The 21,098-nt window shown below is 43.3% G+C and overlaps 6 non-coding genes across 6 annotated transcripts; 2 read left to right on the forward strand and 4 right to left on the reverse strand.

The window, feature by feature from the left end:
- Positions 1–567: 567 nt before the first annotated feature.
- On the forward strand, positions 568–681 carry LOC140283513 (U5 spliceosomal RNA). The gene has a single exon (XR_011910112.1). It is a non-coding gene; the product is annotated as a U5 spliceosomal RNA (small nuclear RNA).
- A 308-nt stretch (positions 682–989) lies between these two features.
- On the forward strand, positions 990–1,173 carry LOC140283353 (U2 spliceosomal RNA). Its single transcript, XR_011910056.1, has one exon. It is a non-coding gene; the product is annotated as a U2 spliceosomal RNA (small nuclear RNA).
- A 2,501-nt stretch (positions 1,174–3,674) lies between these two features.
- LOC140283499 (U2 spliceosomal RNA) lies at positions 3,675–3,865 on the reverse strand. Its single transcript, XR_011910098.1, has one exon. It is a non-coding gene; the product is annotated as a U2 spliceosomal RNA (small nuclear RNA).
- A 316-nt stretch (positions 3,866–4,181) lies between these two features.
- Positions 4,182–4,295, reverse strand: LOC140283491 (U5 spliceosomal RNA). Its single transcript, XR_011910091.1, has one exon. It is a non-coding gene; the product is annotated as a U5 spliceosomal RNA (small nuclear RNA).
- A 2,279-nt stretch (positions 4,296–6,574) lies between these two features.
- LOC140283360 (U2 spliceosomal RNA) lies at positions 6,575–6,758 on the reverse strand. Its single transcript, XR_011910063.1, has one exon. It is a non-coding gene; the product is annotated as a U2 spliceosomal RNA (small nuclear RNA).
- A 308-nt stretch (positions 6,759–7,066) lies between these two features.
- Positions 7,067–7,180, reverse strand: LOC140283514 (U5 spliceosomal RNA). The gene has a single exon (XR_011910113.1). It is a non-coding gene; the product is annotated as a U5 spliceosomal RNA (small nuclear RNA).
- Between the last annotated feature and the right edge of the window lie 13,918 nt (positions 7,181–21,098).

The raw sequence follows: 21,098 nt of genomic DNA on the forward strand, positions 1-21,098 counted from the left end.
GATCCTATTTCGGTGAATTTGACATCTGCCTTACATGTAACAGATTAGCGGTTTAGCAGTTTTAATTTAGTTTGAGTGAAGGAATTCATTTTATAGCAAAATCCGAAATCGTGAAGAACTCATGAAAGTAAGCTTATTCTCGGATTCCTGAAACTTTAGATTTGCTTTTTCTTTTACTGCAAAGTACAACGTTGTTTTTTTTTTGTTTAAATCTTTCTAGACATGGTAAATATGAAGGACAAAACAGTTTTAACATAGTTTGAGTGAAGGAATTCATTTTATAGATAAAATCCCAAGAGTCTGCTGAGAAAAGAGAGTGAATGCGAAGTAGACTTTAACACGGCTCTGGGAGCGAGCCGAGTGTGGGCTAACCGGGAGAATTGCTTGAAAGAAACGCGACACCGAATGAGCGGTCAGAACAAAGCCTCAATACGGTGTTCCCGTGGTGTTTTTGTTGCTGCCTTGTCGATTGCACAGGGGCAAGCGTTTCAACCAAGCAACGCTCACCATGGGGAAGGTGGCTATGGCAACTAGCCTGATGCCCTGCTCCCGCAGTGACGGATAATCGTACTCTGGTTTCTCTTCATAACATACAAGTCTTTCGCCTTTTACTAAAGACTTTCGTGGAGAGCAGCACTAATGAGTTGTTTCTATTTTTGGCAGGCTTTACCTTTGCGGGTGAAGCCCTTTCTGTCTGTGCAAAAGAAATCTTGTTACTGTGCAGAGTGACTTCTCTGAGTAGAGTCGCCTTACTTGTTGCGATTGTGCCGATGTTCGAAGCTGGAGTGCAAAGTTGTTGCTTGAATGGTGCTTGCTGGAGCATGCGGGAGTGCAAAGTTATACCATTTAAAAGGGCTGAAGAGTGCTCAGTGCAGCGGGTGGGCGGAGGTGCAACGTGACACTCTGGCCACCTATGGCCATAAAAAGAACACTGCTACAAGTGCGCATTGTGCCAGCAAGGGCCCTCGGACCTGAAACAGTGGACAGTTATCGCTTCTCGGCCTTTTGGCTAAGATCAAGTGTAGTATCTGTTCTTATCAGTTTAATATGTCCTCTATACGAGGACTACATATTAAATGGATTTTTAAGAATAGGAGTTGAAAAAGAAGCTTGCTCCGTTCACTCCAAGCATTGACCCAGTACTGCAGTGCCGCTGGGAACGGTGCGCTCTTCTCTGCTCTTGTGAAAAAGCAAACAGCGGTGCAGGATGGAAGTTTCAGGGAGCCCAAGATGAAACTTTCTTTTAGTCTGCTGAGAAAAGAGAGTGAATGCGAAGTAGACTTTAACACAGCTCTGGGAGCGAGCCGAGTGTGGGCTAACCGGGAGAATTGCTTGAAAGAAACGTCATACCAAATGAGTGGTCAGAACAAAGCCTCAATACGGTGTTCCCGTTGTGTTTTTGTTGCTGCCGCTGTTTGCTTTTTCACAAGAGCGCACCTGTTGAGGGGGGGCCTGGGGGGGCCTGGGTGATGGTGGGTCTCAGGCCCGGGCTGCTGCGACTGGTGTGACCGGGTGGTTTGTTTGTTTGTTTTTTGTTGTTGTTTGTTTGTTTTTTGTAGAGGTCCTCCGGAGTGGGGTTGGGTTTAGTGGGGTGGGGCGGGATGGGTACCTTCTGGGGGTACAGTAGCTCCCAGAATATGGTCGCTGCAGGCCCCGAGCCTGGTGGACATCAGGCCCTCCTGTCCTGTGTTGGCTCCCTTTTAAAAAGTACAGAACTTAGAACAGGTCTAGTCCCTGGCTTTCGGCAGAACTGTCTTCTTTACTTTTTTTTTTTCCCCCTTATCGTGTTCAGCATTATGGCAGCAGAATTGTTGTCTGAATACCTTTGATGCCAAACAGATTTGCTTTGCCAAGGGAAGTTTTATAAATGTAAAGCTCCCCTTGATGCCCATTTATTTATTTCTGTTTACAATATATGACATGTAATAGAACTGAACCGGACCGGGGGACAAGGAAAGAAGAAGAGGAAAGAAGAGAAAAACAGAACATACATCGCATACAACACAGCTGTGGATATAGATGACCTGAGACGACATGATAATACATCAACTGCTTAGCGACCATGCTACTGGACTAATGAATGTGGTTGTGTGTGTGTGAGAACATGCAACACCCATGGCACAGGACCTACATGATAACCGTGCTTAGTTATGAGTGTATAAGCATACAGGGCCACAATCCACAGCCCCCCCAAGCAATCAGAAGCAGGCAGAGAGGGCCACAAGACCCGGGCCACCAGCAGCCCCCACAGAGCACAGAACCCAGGAAGCCCACCGCAGGGGCAACCACGCATCCACCCAGAAGACTGCAGAGGAAGCCCCCGGAAAGAGCCCCCATAAGCATAGGGCAGAGGCCCTCCGGGAGCCAGGGGCAACAGCCCACCGACATCGCCAGGCCCCAGCCGCCCAGACATGGGCCGTGCACTGGATCCGGGCCCCAGGAGCCCGAGCGCCCCCAAACCCCCCGGCAGAGGCCCCACCCAATACCCAGGAGGGCCAAGCGCCCCAGACAGCCACACAGTGGGTCAGCGCCTGCCCCAGCACCCCTGGCCAAGTGCCCTGGGAGTCAAGACGTGCCCACAGGTGGGTGAAGTCGCGAGCAGCGGAGAGAGGCCACGCCGCCCCCCCCATCGGGAGAAGCACAGGCAGGCCAGGCGACAGCAAGTCCAAGATCCAGGCCCAATCATTACCACACACACTTTCATGTCCCATACATCCACACGTCCTCCCTCCCTCGACTCCGCTGGGGTGTAGTGCAGCGGGCACACCAGGGGGCCAGCAGCCCCCCAGCCACCACAGACCCCAAACCAGCAATTAATTAATCCTCCTGGCCCCTCCCGCCCCGAGCAGCAACCAGGAAGCAGGGGTGTGCGAAGAAGACCCCTCCCCTCACCCTTCTGGCTCTTCAATATTTTCTAATAGTGAGCAATTAAAATTGAGGGGCAGCCAAACTTGTAGAACTGGGAGCGTGGCCCTCTGGGAAGCCTACATACCCAAAGAGCCCCGCCCACCAGATGCCACTCAGTGTAACCACCCCCCAAGACCTAATGTGTGTGTGTGAGTGTGTTTGATAAGTAGTAATGTCTAAGGTGTAATTAAAACAGGGGTGGGAACTGCAGAGGCCAACTACTGCAGAGTCCACTACACCCCACCGAACACACACGCCCCCAAAACCCTTCATGTGTGAGTGTGTGCTGTGTACAGGAGCCAGAAGGGAGAGGGGTATGGGGATATACACTGGGGGCAGCCAGGGACTGGCTGCAATAGGCATCCCCGCTACCAGGGAGCCAACACAGGACAGGAGGGCCTGATGTCCACCAGGCTCGGGGCCTGCAGCGACCATATTCTGGGAGCTACTATACCCCCAGAAGGTACCCATCCCGCCCCACCCCACTCAACCCAACCCCACTCCGGAGGACCTCTACAAAAAACAAACAAACAACAACAAAAAACACAACGGGAACACTGTATTGAGGCTTTGTTCTGACCGTTCATTTGGTATGGCGTTTCTTTCAAGCAATTCTCCCGGTTAGCCCGCACTCGGCTCGCTCCCAGAGCCGTGTTAAAGTCTACTTCGCATTCACTCTCTTTTCTCAGCAGACTAAAAGAAAGTTTCATCTTGGGCTCCCTGAAACTTGCATCCTGCACCGCTGTTAGCTTTTTCACAAGAGTAGAGAAGAGCGCACCGTTCCCAGCGGCACTGCAGTACGGGGTCAATGCTTGGAGTGAACGGAGCAAGCTAATTTTTCAACTCCTATTGCTAAAAATCCATTTAATATGTAGTCCTCGTATAGAGGACATATCAGATATTAAACTGATAAGAACAGATACTACACTTGATCTTAGCCAAAAGGCCGAGAAGCGACAACTGTGCACTGGTTCACGTCCGAGGGCCCTTGCTGGCACAATGCGCACTTGTCCGCTAACACCCCTGTTCTTTTTATGGCCATAGGTGGCCAGAGTGTCACTTTGCACCTCCGCCCACCTGCTGCACTGAGCACTCTTCAGCCCTTTTAAATGGTATAACTTTGCTCTCCCGCACGCTCCAGCAAGCACCATTCAAGCAACAACTTTGCACTCCAGCTTCGAACATCGGCACAGTCGCAACAAGTAAGGCGACTCTACTCAGAGAAGTCCCTCTGCACAGTAACAAGATTTCTTTTGCACAGACAGAAAGGGCTTCACCCGCAAAGGTAAAGCCTGCCAAAAATAGAAACAACTCATTAGTGCTGCTCTCCACAGAAGTCTTTAGTAAAAGGCGAAAGACTTGTACGTTATGAAGAGAAACCAGAGTAAGATTATCCGTCACTGCGGGAGCAGGGCATCAGGCTAGTTGTCATAGCACCTTCCCCATGGTGAGCTTTGCTTGGTTGAGACGCTTGCCCCCCCCCCCCCCCCCCCCCCCCTTGCTCCTCGGCTGACCAAGTAGGAACAATCGGGCCCTATTCGATGGCTGCCTTGTCTTTTACTCTGTGCAAAAGACAAGGCAGCAACAAAAACACCACGGGAAAACCGTATTGAGGCTTTGTTCTGACCGCTCATTCGGTGTCGCGTTTCTTTCAAGCAATTCTCCCGGTTAGCCCGCACTCGGCTCGCTCCCAGAGCCGTGTTAAAGTCTACTTCACATTCACTCTCTTTTCTCAGCAGACTCTTGGGATTTTATCAATAAAATGAATTCCTTCACTCAAACTATGTTAAAACTGCTTTGTCCTTCATATTTACCATGTCTTGAAAGATTTAAACAAAAAAAACAACGTTGTACTTTGCAGTAAAAGAAATAGCAAATCTAAAGTTTCAGGAATCCGAGAATAAGCTTACTTTCATGAGTTCTTCACGATTTCGGATTTTGCTATAAAATGAATTCCTTCACTCAAACTAAATTAAAACTGCTAAACCGCTAATCTGTTACATGTAAGGCAGATGTCAAATTCACCGAATTAGGATTATTCGGTATTCGGCCAATCGAGCTGTAGCAGCTTCGGTAAAAGAGTATAAGTTGAAGAGTTTGTGAATAAAGGTGTGCGCACACATAGTGAGCTGTAGGAAAATAGGCAGGGAGCAATGCCGGCTGGGGTATATGTTCTTGTATGTTGTCTGACTGTTTGATTTGAATGTGTTGTGTAAGTGTCCTGTTGAATGTTACATGTTTGGGCTTTGACACTTCACTGTGGTTGTTAACTGTGTGGTGTGTCCTGAAATGTTATATGTTTGGGCTGTGTGACATGCTTAATGCTTGTCAGTAGCTACCCACTTATTCATATATAGCAACTGACAACGTAAGAAGTCCGGACATACTTTGATAGAGTAGTTGTAGAAGTATCCTTATTGATAATAGATAAACTAATTCATAGTGATAGAACAGTAGATGAACAGGTGCCTGCACATGTCTCACGAAAATAAAATGGATGTATGAGTGCTGACGGCAGAGCAATACTGCCAAACTTATGAGTTCTTGTGGCAAACTTGATTCAGTGTCTTGACGTGTATACGCTGTTTCGCTGACTTGATTGTCACAAGAAACAAAGTGTGTTTGATAAGATCCGACCATTTTATTACGGGAGGATCAGTATGTATGGATTCTGATGTGACTGATAAACCCATTCGTATCTTAAGCACAATCTAATACGTGAGACAACGCCCTGGCACACGATAAAAAAAAAAGAGAGAGCGGTTTTGTGTCCCCACAGTCCATAATGTAGAAAAGAGAGAAAAAAGCCTTTCTGATTTGGTGTGTGTGCTCATAGTGCAGAGTGTAGAGAAAAGAAAGCCGTTTTGGTGTCACGGGTGTTGTGACTTACACACACACATTTCTAAATTGAGAAAGGAAATTATTTTAGAGGAAGCACTAAAGTTTAGATCCCACATTTGTTGATAGGCATTTATTTATTTCTTCACTTCTGATAAAAATGATAAGACTGACCTAAAGAATTGGAGGCCCATCACACTTATAAACTTTGACTGTAAACTTTTTAGCAAGGTTTTAACGACACGGATGTCCTCTGTTTTAGAGGAGGTAATTCACCCAGACCAGGCTTGTGCCATCTCAGAGAGACAACTCACCGACAGCCTCGTACTGATTCGAGACATCATTGATTACGCTAGAGACAGAAACACCCGGCTTGTCATCTTAAATTTAGACTTTGAAAAAGCTTTTGATCGGGTCTCGCATCAATATCTCTTTCAGGTGTTGCAGCCATCGAATAGGGCCCGATTGCTCCTACTTGGTGAGATTTGCTTGGTTGAGACGCTTGCTCCCCCCCCTTGCTCCTCGGCTGACCAAGTAGGAACAATCGGGCCCTATTCGATGGCTGCCTTGTCTTTTACTCTGTGCAAAAGACAAAGCAGCCACAAACACCACGGGAACACCGTATTGAGGCTTTGTTCTGACCACTCATTCGGTGTCGCATTTCTTTCAAGCAATTCTCCCGGTTAGCCCACACTCGGCTCGCTCCCAGAGCTGTGTTATAGTCTACTTCGCATTCACTCTCTTTTCTCAGCAGATTAAAAGAAAGTTTCATCTTGGGCTCCCTGAAACTTCCATCCTGCACCGCTGTTTGCTTTTTCACAAGAGCAGAGAAGAGCGCACCGTTCCCAGCGGCACTGCAGTACTGGGTCGATGCTTGGAGTGAACGGAGCAAGCTTCTTTTTCAACTCCTATTCTTAAAAATCCATTTAATATGTAGTCCTCGTATAGAGGACATATTAAACTGATAAGAAAAGATACTACACTTGATCTTAGCCAAAAGGCCGAGAAGCGATAACTGTCCACTGTTTCAGGTCCGAGGGCCCTTGCTGGCACAATGCGCACTTGTAGCAGTGTTCTTTTTATGGCCATAGGTGGCCAGAGTGTCACGTTGCACCTCCGCCCACCCGCTGAACTGAGCACTCTTCAGCCCTTTTAAATGGTATAACTTTGCACTCCCGCATGCTCCAGCAAGCACCATTCAAGCAACAACTTTGCACTCCAGCTTCGAACATCGGCACAATCGCAACAAGTAAGGCGACTCTACTCAGAGAAGTCACTCTGCACAGTAACAAGATTTCTTTTGCACAGACAGAAAGGGCTTCACCCGCAAAGGTAAAGCCTGCCAAAAATAGAAACAACTCATTAGTGCTGCTCTCCACGAAAGTCTTTAGTAAAAGGCGAAAGACTTGTATGTTATGAAGAGAAACCAGAGTACGATTATCCGTCACTGCGGGAGCAGGGCATCAGGCTAGTTGCCATAGCCACCTTCCCCATGGTGAGCGTTGCTTGGTTGAAACGCTTGCCCCTGTGCAATCGACAAGGCAGCAACAAAAACACCACGGGAACACCGTATTGAGGCTTTGTTCTGACCGCTCATTCGGTGTCGCGTTTCTTTCAAGCAATTCTCCCGGTTAGCCCACACTCGGCTCGCTCCCAGAGCCGTGTTAAAGTCTACTTCGCATTCACTCTCTTTTCTCAGCAGACTCTTGGGATTTTATCTATAAAATGAATTCCTTCACTCAAACTATGTTAAAACTGCTTTGTCCTTCATATTTACCATGTCTAGAAAGATTTAAACAAAAAAAAAACAACGTTGTACTTTGCAGTAAAAGAAAGAGCAAATCTAAAGTTTCAGGAATCCGAGAATAAGCTTACTTTCATGAGTTCTTCACGATTTCGGATTTTGCTATAAAATGAATTCCTTCACTCAAACTAAATTAAAACTGCTAAACCGCTAATCTGTTACATGTAAGGCAGATGTCAAATTCACCGAAATAGGATCTAAGGGTATTCGGCCAATCGAGCTGTAGCAGCTTTGGTAAAAGAGTATAAGTTGAAGAGTTTGTGAATAAAGGTGTGCGCACACATAGTGAGCTGTAGGAAAATAGGCAGGGAGCAATGCCGGCTGGGGTATATGTTCTTGTATGTTGTCTGACTGTTTGATTTGAATGTGTTGTGTAAGTGTCCTGTTGAATGTTACATGTTTGGGCTTTGACACTTCACTGTGGTTGTTAACTGTGTGGTGTGTCCTGAAATGTTATATGTTTGGGCTGTGTGACATGCTTAATGCTTGTCAGTAGCTACCCACTTATTCATATATAGCAACTGACAACATAAGAAGTCTGGACATACTTTGATAGTAGTTGTAGAAGTATCCTTATTGATAATAGATAAACTAATTCATAGTGATAGAACAGTAGATGAACAGGTGCCTGCACATGTCTCACGAAAATAAAATGGGTGTATGATTGCTGACGGCAGAGCAATACTGCCAAACTTATGAGTTCTTGTGGCAAACTTGATTCAGTGTCTTGACGTGTATACGCTGTTTCGCTGACTTGATTGTCACAAGAAACAAAGTGTGTTTGATAAGATCCGACCATTTTATTAGGGGAGGATCAGTATGTATGGATTCTGATGTGACTGATAAACTCATTCGTATCGTAAGCATAATCTAATACGTGAGACAACGCCCTGGCACACAATCAAAAAAAAAAAGAGAGAGCGGTTTTGTGTCCCCACAGTCCATAATGTAGAAAAGAGAGAAAAAAGCCTTTCTGATTTGGTGTGTGTGCTCACAGTGCAGAGTGTAGAGAAAAGAGAGAAAAGAAAGCCGTTTTGGTGTCACGGGTGTTGTGACTTACACACACACATTTCTAAATTGAGAAAGGAAATTATTTTAGAGGAAGCACTAGAGTTTAGATCCCACATTTGTTGATAGGCATTCATTTATTTCTTCACTTCTGATGAAGTTTCAACAATAAACAACAAACTTTGTATTATGAGAAAGAACCAGACTCATTCTTCAGGAATCCGAAAATAAGCTCTATTTTACGAGTTATGCACGAATTCGGATTCTCCTATAAAACGAATTCCTTAACTCTAACCAAGTTAAGACTGCTTTGTACTTCATATGTATTCATGTCTAATCAAGTTTCAACGATAAACAACGTTGTACTTTCTAGAATGAGAAAGAACTTCTTCAGCAATAAGCATCTCTCGACATATGACGAAATACAGATTTTGCTATAAAATTAATTCCTTCTATCAGCCTGACTTAAAACTGTTTGTCCTCCTTATTTATCCACTTCAAATCAAGTTTCAACAATTAAAAAAATTTTGTAGTTTGAGAAAAAACAACTTCATCTTAAGCAATCAGTAGGGTAAGAAAGGGTAAGAAAAGGTGCAAATGCCAACCATACATCACTAAAAGGTGGAGCGGAAGTATTCGGCTGAAAGTAGGTGCGAATGCCTGACAATGTATGATCAAAAGAGGGAGCGGAGGTTTTCGGCTGCAAGGTCTGAATGTCCAACCATAATTTGTAAAAACCGGGTAAGAAAAGGCTCGAAAGCCCGACTATACACCATCAAAAGCGGGAGCGGAGGTGTTCGGCTGCAAGTAGGTGTGAATGTTCGACCATAATTTGTAAAAAGCGGGTAAGAAAAGGTTTGAATGCCCGACTATATATTAACCAAAGCAGGAGGAGAGGTCTTCGGATAAGAGTGGGTGAGAATTTACAACCATAATCTATAAAATGCGGTGAAAAAAAAGGTGTGAATACCCCATAGAACACTAAAAGGTAGAGCGGAAGTGTTCGGCTGCAAGAAGGTGTGAATGTCTGACCATAGTTTGTAAAAAGCGGGTAAGAAAAGGTTCGAATGCCCGAACATACACCATCAAAGGAGGGAGCGGAGGTGTTCCGCTGTAAGAAGGTGTGAATGTCCGACCATAGTTGGCAAAAAGCAGGTAAGAAAAGGTTAAAATACCCGATTGTACACAATCAATAGCGGGAGCAGAGTTGTTCCGCTACTAAAAGGTGTGAAAGTCCGACCATGGTTTGTAAAAAGCGGGTAAGAAAAGGTGTGAATGCCCGACAATGTATGATCAAAAAGAGGGAGAGGAGGTTTTCGGCTGAAACAAGGTCTGAATGTCCATCCATATTTTGTAAAAATCTGGGAAGAAAAGGCTCGAAAGCCCGACTATACACCATCAACAGCTGGAGCGGAGGTGTTCAGCTGCAAGAAGGTCTGAATGTCCATCAATAATTGCTAGAAAACATGGAAGAGAATTTTCGAATATCCAACCGCACATGATCATAAGCGGGAGAGGAGGTGTTCAAATGCAAGAAGGTGTGAATGTCCACCCATAATTACTGCAAAATGGGTAAGAAAAGGTACGAATGCCCAACCATACATGATCCTAACAGGGAGCGGAGGTGTTTGGCTGCGACAAGGTGTGTATGTCCACCCATAATTAATGAAAAGCGGGCAACAAGTAGGTTTGAATACCCATCATCAAAAGCAGGAGTGGATGTGTTCGGCTACAAGAAGGTGTGAACGTCCGACCAAAGTTTGTAAAAAGCAGTGAAGAAAAGTTTCGAATATCCAACCAAACATAATCAAAAGCGGGAGCAGAGCTGTTCGACTGCAAGTAGGTGTGAATGTCAGATCATAATTTGCAAAAAGCTGATGAGAAAGGGTGAGAATGCCCGGCTATACACCATCAAATGCGGGAGCGGAAGTGTTCGGCTGTGAGTAGGTGTGAATGTCAAACCATAATTGCTGAAAAATGTGTTAGAAAAGACTAGAATGCCGGACCATACATCATCAAAAGCGGGAAAAGTGGTGTTCGGCTGCAAGTAGGTGTGAATATACAGCCATAATTACTCACAAACCGGTAAGAAAAGGTAGTATTGCCAGACCATACATTATCAAAACAGGGAGCGGAGGTGGTTCAGCTGCAAGGTGTGAATGTCTGACTAAAGTTTATAAAAAGCGGGTAAGACAAGGTGCGAATGCCTGACAATGTATGATCAAATGAGGGAGCGGAGGTTTTCGGCTGCAAGGTCTGAATGTACAACCATAATTTGTAAAAACCGGGGAAGAAAAGGCTCGAAAGCCCGACTATACACCATCAAAAGCGGGAGCGGAGGTGTTCGGCTGCAAGTAGGTGTGAATGTTCGACCATAATTTGTAAAAAGCGGGTAAGAAAAGGTTTGAATGCTCGACTATATATTAACAAAAGCAGGAGGAGAGTTCTTCGGATAAGAGTGGGTGAGAATTTCCAACCATAATCAATAAAATGCGGTGAAAAAAAAGGTGTGAATACCCCATAGAACACTAAAAGGTGGAGCAGAAGTGTTCGGCTGCAAGAAGGTGTGAATGTTCGACTATATTTGGTGAAAAGCAGGTGAAGCAAGGTCTGAATGCCCAACCTTACATCATCAAAAACGAGATCAGAGGTGTTTGGCTGCAAGAAGGCCATAGTTTGCCAAAAGCGGGTAAGGTGCGAATGACCGACTAAATATCAACAAAAGTGGGGGCGGAGGTCTTCGGATGCAAGTGGGTGTGAATATCCCACCATACAAGTATGGTTGAGAGGAAGCTGTGAATGGCCGACCATAGTAAAAAGCGGGTGAGAAAAGGTGCGAATGTCCAATCATACATGATCAAAACAGGGAGCGGAGGTGTTTGGCTGCGACAAGGTGTGTATGTCCACCCATAATTAATGAAAAGCGGGCAACAAGTAGGTTTGAATACCCATCATCAAAAGCAGGAGTGGATGTGTTCGGCTACAAGAAGGTTTGAATGTCTGACCATAGTTTGTAAAAAGCGGGTAAGAAAAGGTTCGAGTGCCCGAACATACACCATCAAAAGAGGGAGCGGCGGTGTTCCGCTGTAAGACGGTGTGAATGTCCAACAATAGTTGGTAAAAAGCGGGTAAGAAAAGGTTAAAATACCCGACTGTACACAATCAATAGCGGGAGCAGAGTTGTTCCGCTACAAGAAGGTGTGAAAGTCCGACCATGGTTTGTAAAAAGCGGGTAAGAAAAGGTGCGAATGCCCGACAATGTATGATCAAAAGAGGGAGTGGAGGTTTTCGGCTGCAAGAGGGTCTGAATGTCCAACCATAATTTGTAAAAACCGGGGAAGAAAAGGCTCGAAAGCCCGACTATACACCATCAAAAGTGGGAGCGGAGGTGTTCAACTTCAAGACGGTCTGAATGTCCATCAATAATTGCTAGAAAACATGAAAGAAAATTTTCAAATATCAAACTGCACATGATCATAAGCAGGAGAGGAGGTGTTCAGCTGCAAGAAGGTGTGAATGTCTACCCATAATTACTGAAAAATGGGTAAGAAAAGGTGCGAATGCCTAACCATACATCATCAAAAGAGGGAGCGGAGGTGTTCCGCTGTAAGACGGTGTGAATGTCCGACCATAGATGGTAAAAAGCGGGTAAGAAAAGGTTAAATTACCCGACTGTACACAATCAAAAGAGGGAGCAGAGTTGTTCAGCTAAGAGAAGGTGTGAAAGTCCGACCTTGGTTTGTAAAAAGCGGGTAAGAAAAGGTTCGTATGCCCGAATATACACCATCAAAAGCGGAAGCGGAGGTGTTCGGCTGCAAGATATTGTGAACGTCCGACCAAAGTTTGTAAAAAGCAGTTAAGAAAAGGTTCGAATATCTAACCAAACATAAGAATGAGTCTTTTCCGCTGTAGAATGCCCGACTATAGACCATCAAATGCGGGAGCGGAGGTGTTCGGCTCTGAGTAGGTGTGAATGTCCGACCATAATTGCTGAAGAATGTGTTAGAAAAGGTAAGAATGCTGGACCATACATCATCAAAAGCGGTAGAGGTGGTGTTCGGCTTCAAAAAGGTGTGACTGTTCGACTAAAGTTTGTAAAAAGTGGGTAAGACAAGGTGCGAATGCCTGACAATGTATGATCAAAAGCGGGAGCGGAGGTGTTCAGCTGCAAGAAGGTCTACATGTCCATCAATAATTGCTAGAAAACATGAAAGAAACTTTTCGAAAATCATACCGCACATGATCATAAGTGGGATAGGAGGTGTTCAGCTGCAAGGTGTGAATGTCCACCCATAATTCCTAAAAATGGGCAAAAAAAAGGTGTGAATGCCCAACCATACATCATCAAAAGCAGGAGTGGAAGTGTTCAGCTACAAGAAGGTGTGAACGTCCAACCAAAATATGTAAAAAGAAGTTAAGAAAAGGTTCGAATATCCAACCAAACATAATCAAAAGCGGGAGCAGAGCTGTTCGACTGCAAGTAAGTGTGAATGTCCAGCCATAATTACTCACAAACGGGGGAAGAAAAGGTAGTATTGCCAGACCATACATGATCAAAACAGGGAGCGGAGGTTCAGCTGCAAGGTGTGAATGTCTGACTATAGTTTGTAAAAAGCGGGTAAGACAAGGTGCGAATGCCCAACAATGTATGATCAAAAGAGAGAGCGGAGGTGTTCGGCTGCAAGGTCTGAATGTCCAACCATAATTTCTAAAAACCGGGTAAGAAAAGGCTCGAAAGCCCGACTATACATCATCAAAAGCGGGAGCGGAGGTGTTCAGCTGCAAGAAGGTGTGAATGTTCGACTAAAGTTTGTAAAAAGCTGGTAAGACAAGGAGCGATGTCCCTTCATTGTATAATCAAAAGCGGGAGCGGAGGTGTCCAGCTGTGAGTAGGTGTGAATGTCCGACCATAATTGCTGAAAAATGTGTTAGAAAAGGTAAGAATACTGGACCATACATCATTAAAAGCGGGAGAGGTGGTGTTCGGCTGCAAGAAGGTGTGAAAGTCCGACAATGGTTTGTAAAAAGCGGGTAAAAAAAGGTTCGAATGCCCGAATATACATCATCAAAAGCGGAAGCGGAGGTGTTCGGATGCAAGAAGGTGTGAACGTCCGACCAAAGTTTGTAAAAAGCAGTGAAAAGTGAGAAAAAGCATTTCGTGAGTTCTGCATGATTTGGGATTTTGCTTATAAAATGCATTACTTCACTCAAACTATGTTAAAACTGATTTGTCCTTCATATTTACCATGTCTAGAAATATTTAAACAAAAAAACAACGTTGTACTTTGCAGTAAAAGAAAGAGCAAATCTAAAGTTTCAGGAATCCGAGTATAAGCCTGCTTTCATGAGTTCTGCACGATTTCGGATTTTGCTATAAAATGAATTGCTTTGCTCAAACCAAGTTAAAACTGCTTTGTCCTTCCATATTCATCAATGTCTAGATCGACTTCAACAAAGAAAAACATTGGACTTTGCAGTAGAAGAAGTTGAAATCCATCTACACATTGATAAATATGAAGGACAAAGCAGTTCCCACTTGCCCATAAGAAAATAAGCTTACTCTCGGATTCCTGATCCTTCAGTGTTGCTCTTTCTTCTACTGCAAAATACAATGTTGTTGTTTGTTGAAGTCGATCTAGACATTGATAAATATGAAGGAAAAAGCAGTTTTAACTTGGTTTAAGTGAATGAATTCATTTTATACATAAAATCCGAAATCGTGCAGAACTCATGAAAATAAGCTTATTCTCGGATTCCTAAAACTTTTGATTGGCTCTTTCTTTTACTGCAAAGTACAACGTTATTTTTTTGTTTAAATCTATCGAGACATTGATAAATATGAAGGTAAAAGCCGTTTTAACATAGTTTGAGTGAAGGAATTGATTTTATAGATAAAATCCCAAATCATGCAGAACTCCTCAAAAGGGGCGTATGGCTTAATCACAAGTGTGGTTCTTTCTCATTCAGGGTAGTATGAGGAAGTTTATGCTTGAAATATATGTAGAAATGGGTACATATGAAGGACAAAGCAGTGTTAACTTAGTTTGAGTGAAGGAATTCATTTTATACGTAAAATCCCAAATCATGCAGAACGTATGAAAAGAAGCTTATTCTCGGATTCCTGATCCTTCAGTTTTGCTCTTTCTTCTACTGCAAAATACAATGTTGTTCTTTGTTGAAGTCGATCTAGACATTGATAAATATGAAGGAAAAAGCAGTTTTAACTTGGTTTAAGTGAATGAATTCATTTTATACATAAAATCCGAAATCGTGCAGAACTCATGAAAATAAGCTTATTCTCGGATTCCTAAAACTTTTGATTGGCTCTTTCTTTTATTGCAAAGTACAACGTGGTTTTTTTGTTTAAATCTATCGAGACATTGATAAATATGAAGGTAAAAGCCGTTTTAACATAGTTTGAGTGAAGGAATTAATTTTATAGATAAAATCCCAAATCATGCAGAACTCCTCAAAAGGGAGGTATGGCTTAATCACAAGTGTGGCTCTTTCTCATTCAGGGTAATATGAGGAAGTTTATGCTTGAAATATATGTAGAAATGGGTACATATGAAGGACAAAGCAGTGTTAACTTAGTTTGCGTGAAGAAATTCATTTTATACATAAAATCCGAAATCGTGCAGAACTCATGAAAATAAGCTTATTCTCGGATTCCTAAAACTTTTGATTTGCACTTTCTTTTACTGCAAAGTACAACGTTGTTTTTTGTTGAAATCTATCTAGACATTGATAAATACCAGCCGAAACTCTGCTGCCACTTTTGATAATTTATGGTTGGGCATTCTTACCTTTTCTTACCCGCTTTTTACAAATTATGATCTTACATTCCCACCTACTTGCAGTCGAACACCTTCTCATCCACTTATGATCATGTGCGGTTGGGCTTTCGCACCTTTTCTTACCCATTTTTCAGTAATTATGGGTGGATATTCAGACCTTCTTGCAGCTGAAAACCTCCGCACCTCTTTTGATCATACATTGTCGGGCATTCACACCTTGTCTTACCCGCTTTTTACAAACTTTAGTCGGACATTCAAACCTTCTTGCAGCTGAACCACCTCCGCTCCCTGTTTTGATCATATATGGTCTGGCAATAGTACCTTTTCTTACCCGTTTGTGAGTAATTATGGCTGGACATTCACACCTTCTTGCAGCCGAACACAACCTCTCCCGCTTTTGATGATATATGGTCCGGCATTCTTACCTTTTCTAACACATTTTTCAGTATTCGAACCTTCTCTTACCCGCTTTTTACAAACCATGGTTGGACTTTCATACCTTCTTGTAGCTGAACAACTCCACTCCTGCTTTTGATGATTTATGGTTGGACATTCGCATCTTTTCCTACCCATTTTTCAGTAATTATGGGTGGATATTCACATCTTCTTGCAGCTGAACACCTCCTCTCCCGCTAATGATCATGTAAGGTTTGATATTCGAAAATTTTCTTTCATGTTTTAAAGCAATTATTAATGGACATTCACACCTACTTGCAGCCGAACACCACCTCTCCCGCTTTTGATGATGTATGGACCGGCATTCTTACCTTTTCTAACACATTTTTCAGCAATTATGGTTGGAGAATCACACCTACTCACAGTCGAACAACTCCGCTACCGCATTTGATGGTGTATAGTCGGGATTTCTCACCCTTTCTCATCAGCTTTTTGCAAATTATTCTCTGACAGTCACACCTACTTGCAGTCGAACAGCTCTGCTCCCGCTTTTGATTATGTTTGGTTAGATATTCGAACCTTTTCTTAACTGCTTTTTTACAAACTTTGGTCGGACGTTCACACCTTCTTGCAGCCGAACACCTACGCTTCCGGTTTTGATAGTGTATATTCGGGCATACGAACCTTTTCTTACCCGCTTTTTACAAACCATGGTCGGACTTTCACACCTTCTCTTAGCTGAACAACTCCGCTCCCTCTTTTGATTGTGTACAGTCGGGTATTTTAACCTTTTCTTACCCGCTTTTTACCAACTATGATCGGACATTCACACCGTCTTACAGCGGAACACCTCCGCTCCCTCTTTTGATGGTGTATGTTCGGGCATTCGAACCTTTTCTTACCCGCTTTTACAAACCAGGGTCGGACTTTCACACCTTTTAGTAGCCGAACAACTCCGCTCCCGCTATTGATTGTGTACAGTCGGGTATTTTAACCTTTTCTTACCCGCTATTTACCAACTATGGTCGGACATTCACACCGTCTTACAGCGGAACACCTCCTCTCCCGCTTATGATCATGTACGGTTTGATATTCGAAAATTTACTTTCTTGTTTTAAAGCAATTATTGATGGACATTCAAACCTTCTTTTTGATTGTGTATAGTCGGGCTTTCGAGCCTTTTCTTCCCGGTTTTTACAAACCATGGTGTGACTTTCACACCTTCTTGTAGCCAAACAACTCCGCTCCCGCTATTGATTGTGTACAGTCGGGTATTTTAACCTTTTCTTACCCGCTTTTTACCAACTATGGTCGGACATTCACACCGTCTTACAGCGGAACACCTCTGCTCCCGCTTTTGATGGTGTATAGTCGGGCTTTCGAACCTTTTCTTACCCGCTTTTTACAAACTATGGTGGGACATTCAAACCTTCTTGTATCCGAAAACCTCCGCTCTCTCTTTTGATCATACATTGTCGGACATTCGCACCTTTTCGTACCCGCTTTTTACAAACCATGGTCGGACTTTCACACCTTTTAGTAGCCGAACAACTCCGCTCCCGCTATTGATTGTGTACAGTCGGGTATTTTAACCTTTTCTTACCCGCTTTTTACCAACTATGGTTGGACATTCACACCTTCTTACAGCAGAACACCTCCGCTCCCTGTTTTGATTATGTATGGTTTGACATTCGCACCTTCTCTCACCCGCCTTTTACTATGGTCGGCCATTCACAGCTTCCTCTCCACCATACTTGTATGGTGGGATATTCACACCCACTTGCATCCGAAGACCTCTGCCCCAAATTTTGTTGATATTTAGTCGGACATTCGCACCTTACCTGCTTTTGGCAAACTATGGCCTTCTTGCAGCCAAACACCTTGATCTCGCTTTTGATGATGTAAGGTTGGGCATTCAGACCTTGCTTCACCTGCTTTTCACCAAATATAGTCGGACATTCACACCTTCTTGCAGCCGAACACTTCTGCTCCACCTTTTAGTGTTCTATCACACCTTTTTTTCACCGCATTTTATACATTATGGTCGGAAATTTTCAACCACTCTCATCCGAAGACCTCTCCTCCCGCTTTTGTTAATATATTTGAACTTTAGTCGGACATTCAAACCTTCTTGCAGCTGAACCACCTCCGCTCCCTGTTTTGATCATATATGGTCTGGCAATACTACCTTTTCTTACCCGTTTGTGAGTAATTATGGCTGGACATTCACACCTACTTGCAGCCGAACACAACCTCTCTCGCTTTTGATGATGTATGGACCGGCATTCTTACCTTTTCTAACACATTTTTCAGCAATTATGGTCGGAGATTCACACCTACTCACAGCCGAACAACTCCGCTCCCGCATTTGATGGTGTATAGTCGGGCATTCTCACCCTTTCTCATCAGCTTTTTGCAAATTATGATCTGACATTCACAACTACTTGCAGTCGAACAGCTCTGCTCCCGCTTTTGATTATGTATGGTTGGATATTCGAACCTTTTCTTAACTGCTTTTTACAAACTTTGGTTGCACGTTCACACCTTCTTGTAGCCGAACACATGCACTCCTGCTTTTGATGATGTATGGTTGGGCATTCGCACCTTTTTTTTACCCATTTTTCAGGTATTATGGGTGGACATTCACACCTTCTTGCAGTTGAACACCTCCTCTCCCACTTATGATCATGTGCGGTTTGATTTTCGAAAATTTTCTTTCATGTTTTCTAGCAATTATTGATGGACATTTAGACCTTCTTGCAGCTGAACACCACCTCTCCCGATTTTGATGATGTATGGACCGGCATTTTTACCTTTTCTAACACATTTTTCAGCAATTATGGTTGGAGATTCACACCTACTCACAGCCGAACAACTCCGCTACCGCATTTGATGGTGTATAGTCGGGCATTCTCACCCTTTCTCATCAGCTTTTTGCAAATTATGATCTGACATTCACACCTACTTCCAGTCGAACAGCTCTGCTCCCGCTTTTGATTATGTTTGGTTAGATATTCGAACCTTTTCTTAACTGCTTTTTACAAAGTTTGGTCGGACGTTCACAATATCTTGCAGCCGAACACCTCCGCTTCCGCTTTTGATGGTGTATATTCGGGCATACGAACCTTTTCTTACCCGCTTTTTACAAACCAAGGTCGGACTTTCACACCTTCTCTTAGCTGAACAACTCCGCTCCCTCTTTTGATTGTGTACAGTCGGGTAATTTAACCTTTTCTTACCCGCTTTTTACCATCTATGGTCGGACATTCACACCGTCTTACAGCGGAACACCTCCGCTCCCTCTTTTGATGATGTATGGTTAGGCATTCGCACCTTTTCTTACCCATTTTTCATTAATTATGGGTAGACATTCACACCTTCTTGCAGCTGAACACCTCCTCTCCCGCTTATGATCATGTGCAGTTTGATATTCGAAAATTTTCTTTCATGTTTTCTAGCAATTATTGATGGACATTCAGACCGTCTTGCAGCTGAACACCTCCGCTCCCACTTTTGATGGTGTATAGTCGGGCTTTCGAGCCTTTTCTTCCCCGGTTTTTACAAATTATGGTTGGACATTCAGACCTTCTTGCAGCCGAAAACCTCCACTCCCTCTTTTGATCATACATTGTCGGGCATTCGCACCTTTTCTTACCCGCTTTTTACAAACCATGGTCGGACTTTCACACCTTTTAGTAGCCGAACAACTCCGCTCCCGCTATTGATTGTGTACAGTCGGGTATTTTAACCTTTTCTTACCCGCTTTTTTACCAACTATGGTTGGACATTCACACCTTCTCTCACCCGCCTTTTACTATGGTCGGCCATTCACAGCTTCCTCTCCACCATACTTGTATGGTGGGATATTCACACCCACTTGCATCCGAAGACCTCCGCCCCCACTTTTGTTGATATTTAGTCGGTCATTCGCACCTTACCCGCTTTTGGCAAACTATGGCCTTCTTGCAGCCAAACACCTCTGATCTCGCTTTTGATGATGTAAGGTTGGGCATTCAGACCTTGCTTCACCTGCTTTTCACCAAATATAGTCGGACATTCACACCTTCTTGCAGCCGAACACTTCCGCTTTTAGTGTTCTATGAGGCATTCACATATTTTTTTTCACCGTATTTTATAGATTATGGTTGGAAATTCTCACCCACTCTCATCCGAAGACCTCTCCTCCCGCTTTTGTTAATATATAGTCGGGCATTCGAACCTTTTCTTACCCGCTTTTTACAAATTATGGTCGAACATTCACACCTACTTGCAGCTGAATACTTCCGCTCCACCTTTTAGGTATGTATGGTTGGCATTTGCACCTCTTTTTATACTGATTGCTGAAGATTAAGTTGTTCTTTCTCAAACTACAAATTTTTTTTAATTGTTGAAACTTGATTTGAAGTGGATAAATAAGGAGGAAAAACAGTTTTAAGTCAGGCTGATAGAAGGAATTAATTTTATAGCAAAATCTGTATTTCGTCATATGTCGAGAGATGCTTATTGCTGAAGAAGTTCTTTCTCATTCTACAAAGTACAACATTGTTTATCGTTGAAACTTGATTAGACATGAATAAATATGAAGGACAAAGCAGTCTTAACTTGGTTTGAGTTAATGAATTCGTTTTATAGGAGAATCCGAATTCGTGCATAACTCATAAAATAGAGCTTATTTTCGGATTCCTGAAGAATGAGTCTGGTTCTATCTCATAATACAAAGTTTGTTGTTTATTGTTGAAACTTCATCAGAAGTGAAGAAATAAATGAATGCCTATCAACAAATGTGGGATCTAAACTCTAGTGCTTCCTCTAAAATAATTTCCTTTCTCAATTTAGAAATGTGTGTGTGTAAGTCACAACACCCGTGACACCAAAACGGCTTTCTTTTCTCTACACTCTGCACTATGAGCACACACACCAAATCAGAAAGGCTTTTTTCTCTCTTTTCTACATTATGGACTGTGGGGACACAAAACCGCTCTCTCTCTTTCTTTTTTTTTAATCGTGTGCCAGGGCGTTGTCTCACGTATTAGATTATGCTTAAGATACGAATGGGTTTATCAGTCACATCAGAATCCATACATACTGATCCTCCCGTAATAAAATGGTCGGATCTTATCAAACACACTTTGTTTCTTGTGACAATCAAGTCAGCGAAACAGCGTATACACGTCAAGACACTGAATCAAGTTTGCCACAAGAACTCATAAGTTTGGCAGTATTGCTCTGCCGTCAGCAATCATACACCCATTTTATTTTCGTGAGACATGTGCAAGCACCTGTTCATCTACTGTTCTATCACTATGAATTAGTGATCTATTATCAATAAGGATACTTCTACAACTACT

The sequence above is a fragment of the Leuresthes tenuis genome, unplaced genomic scaffold, assembly GCF_036924035.1.
Source record: "Leuresthes tenuis unplaced genomic scaffold, fLeuTen1.0.hap1 SCAF_23, whole genome shotgun sequence".
Classification (NCBI taxonomy): Eukaryota; Metazoa; Chordata; class Actinopteri; order Atheriniformes; family Atherinopsidae; genus Leuresthes; species Leuresthes tenuis.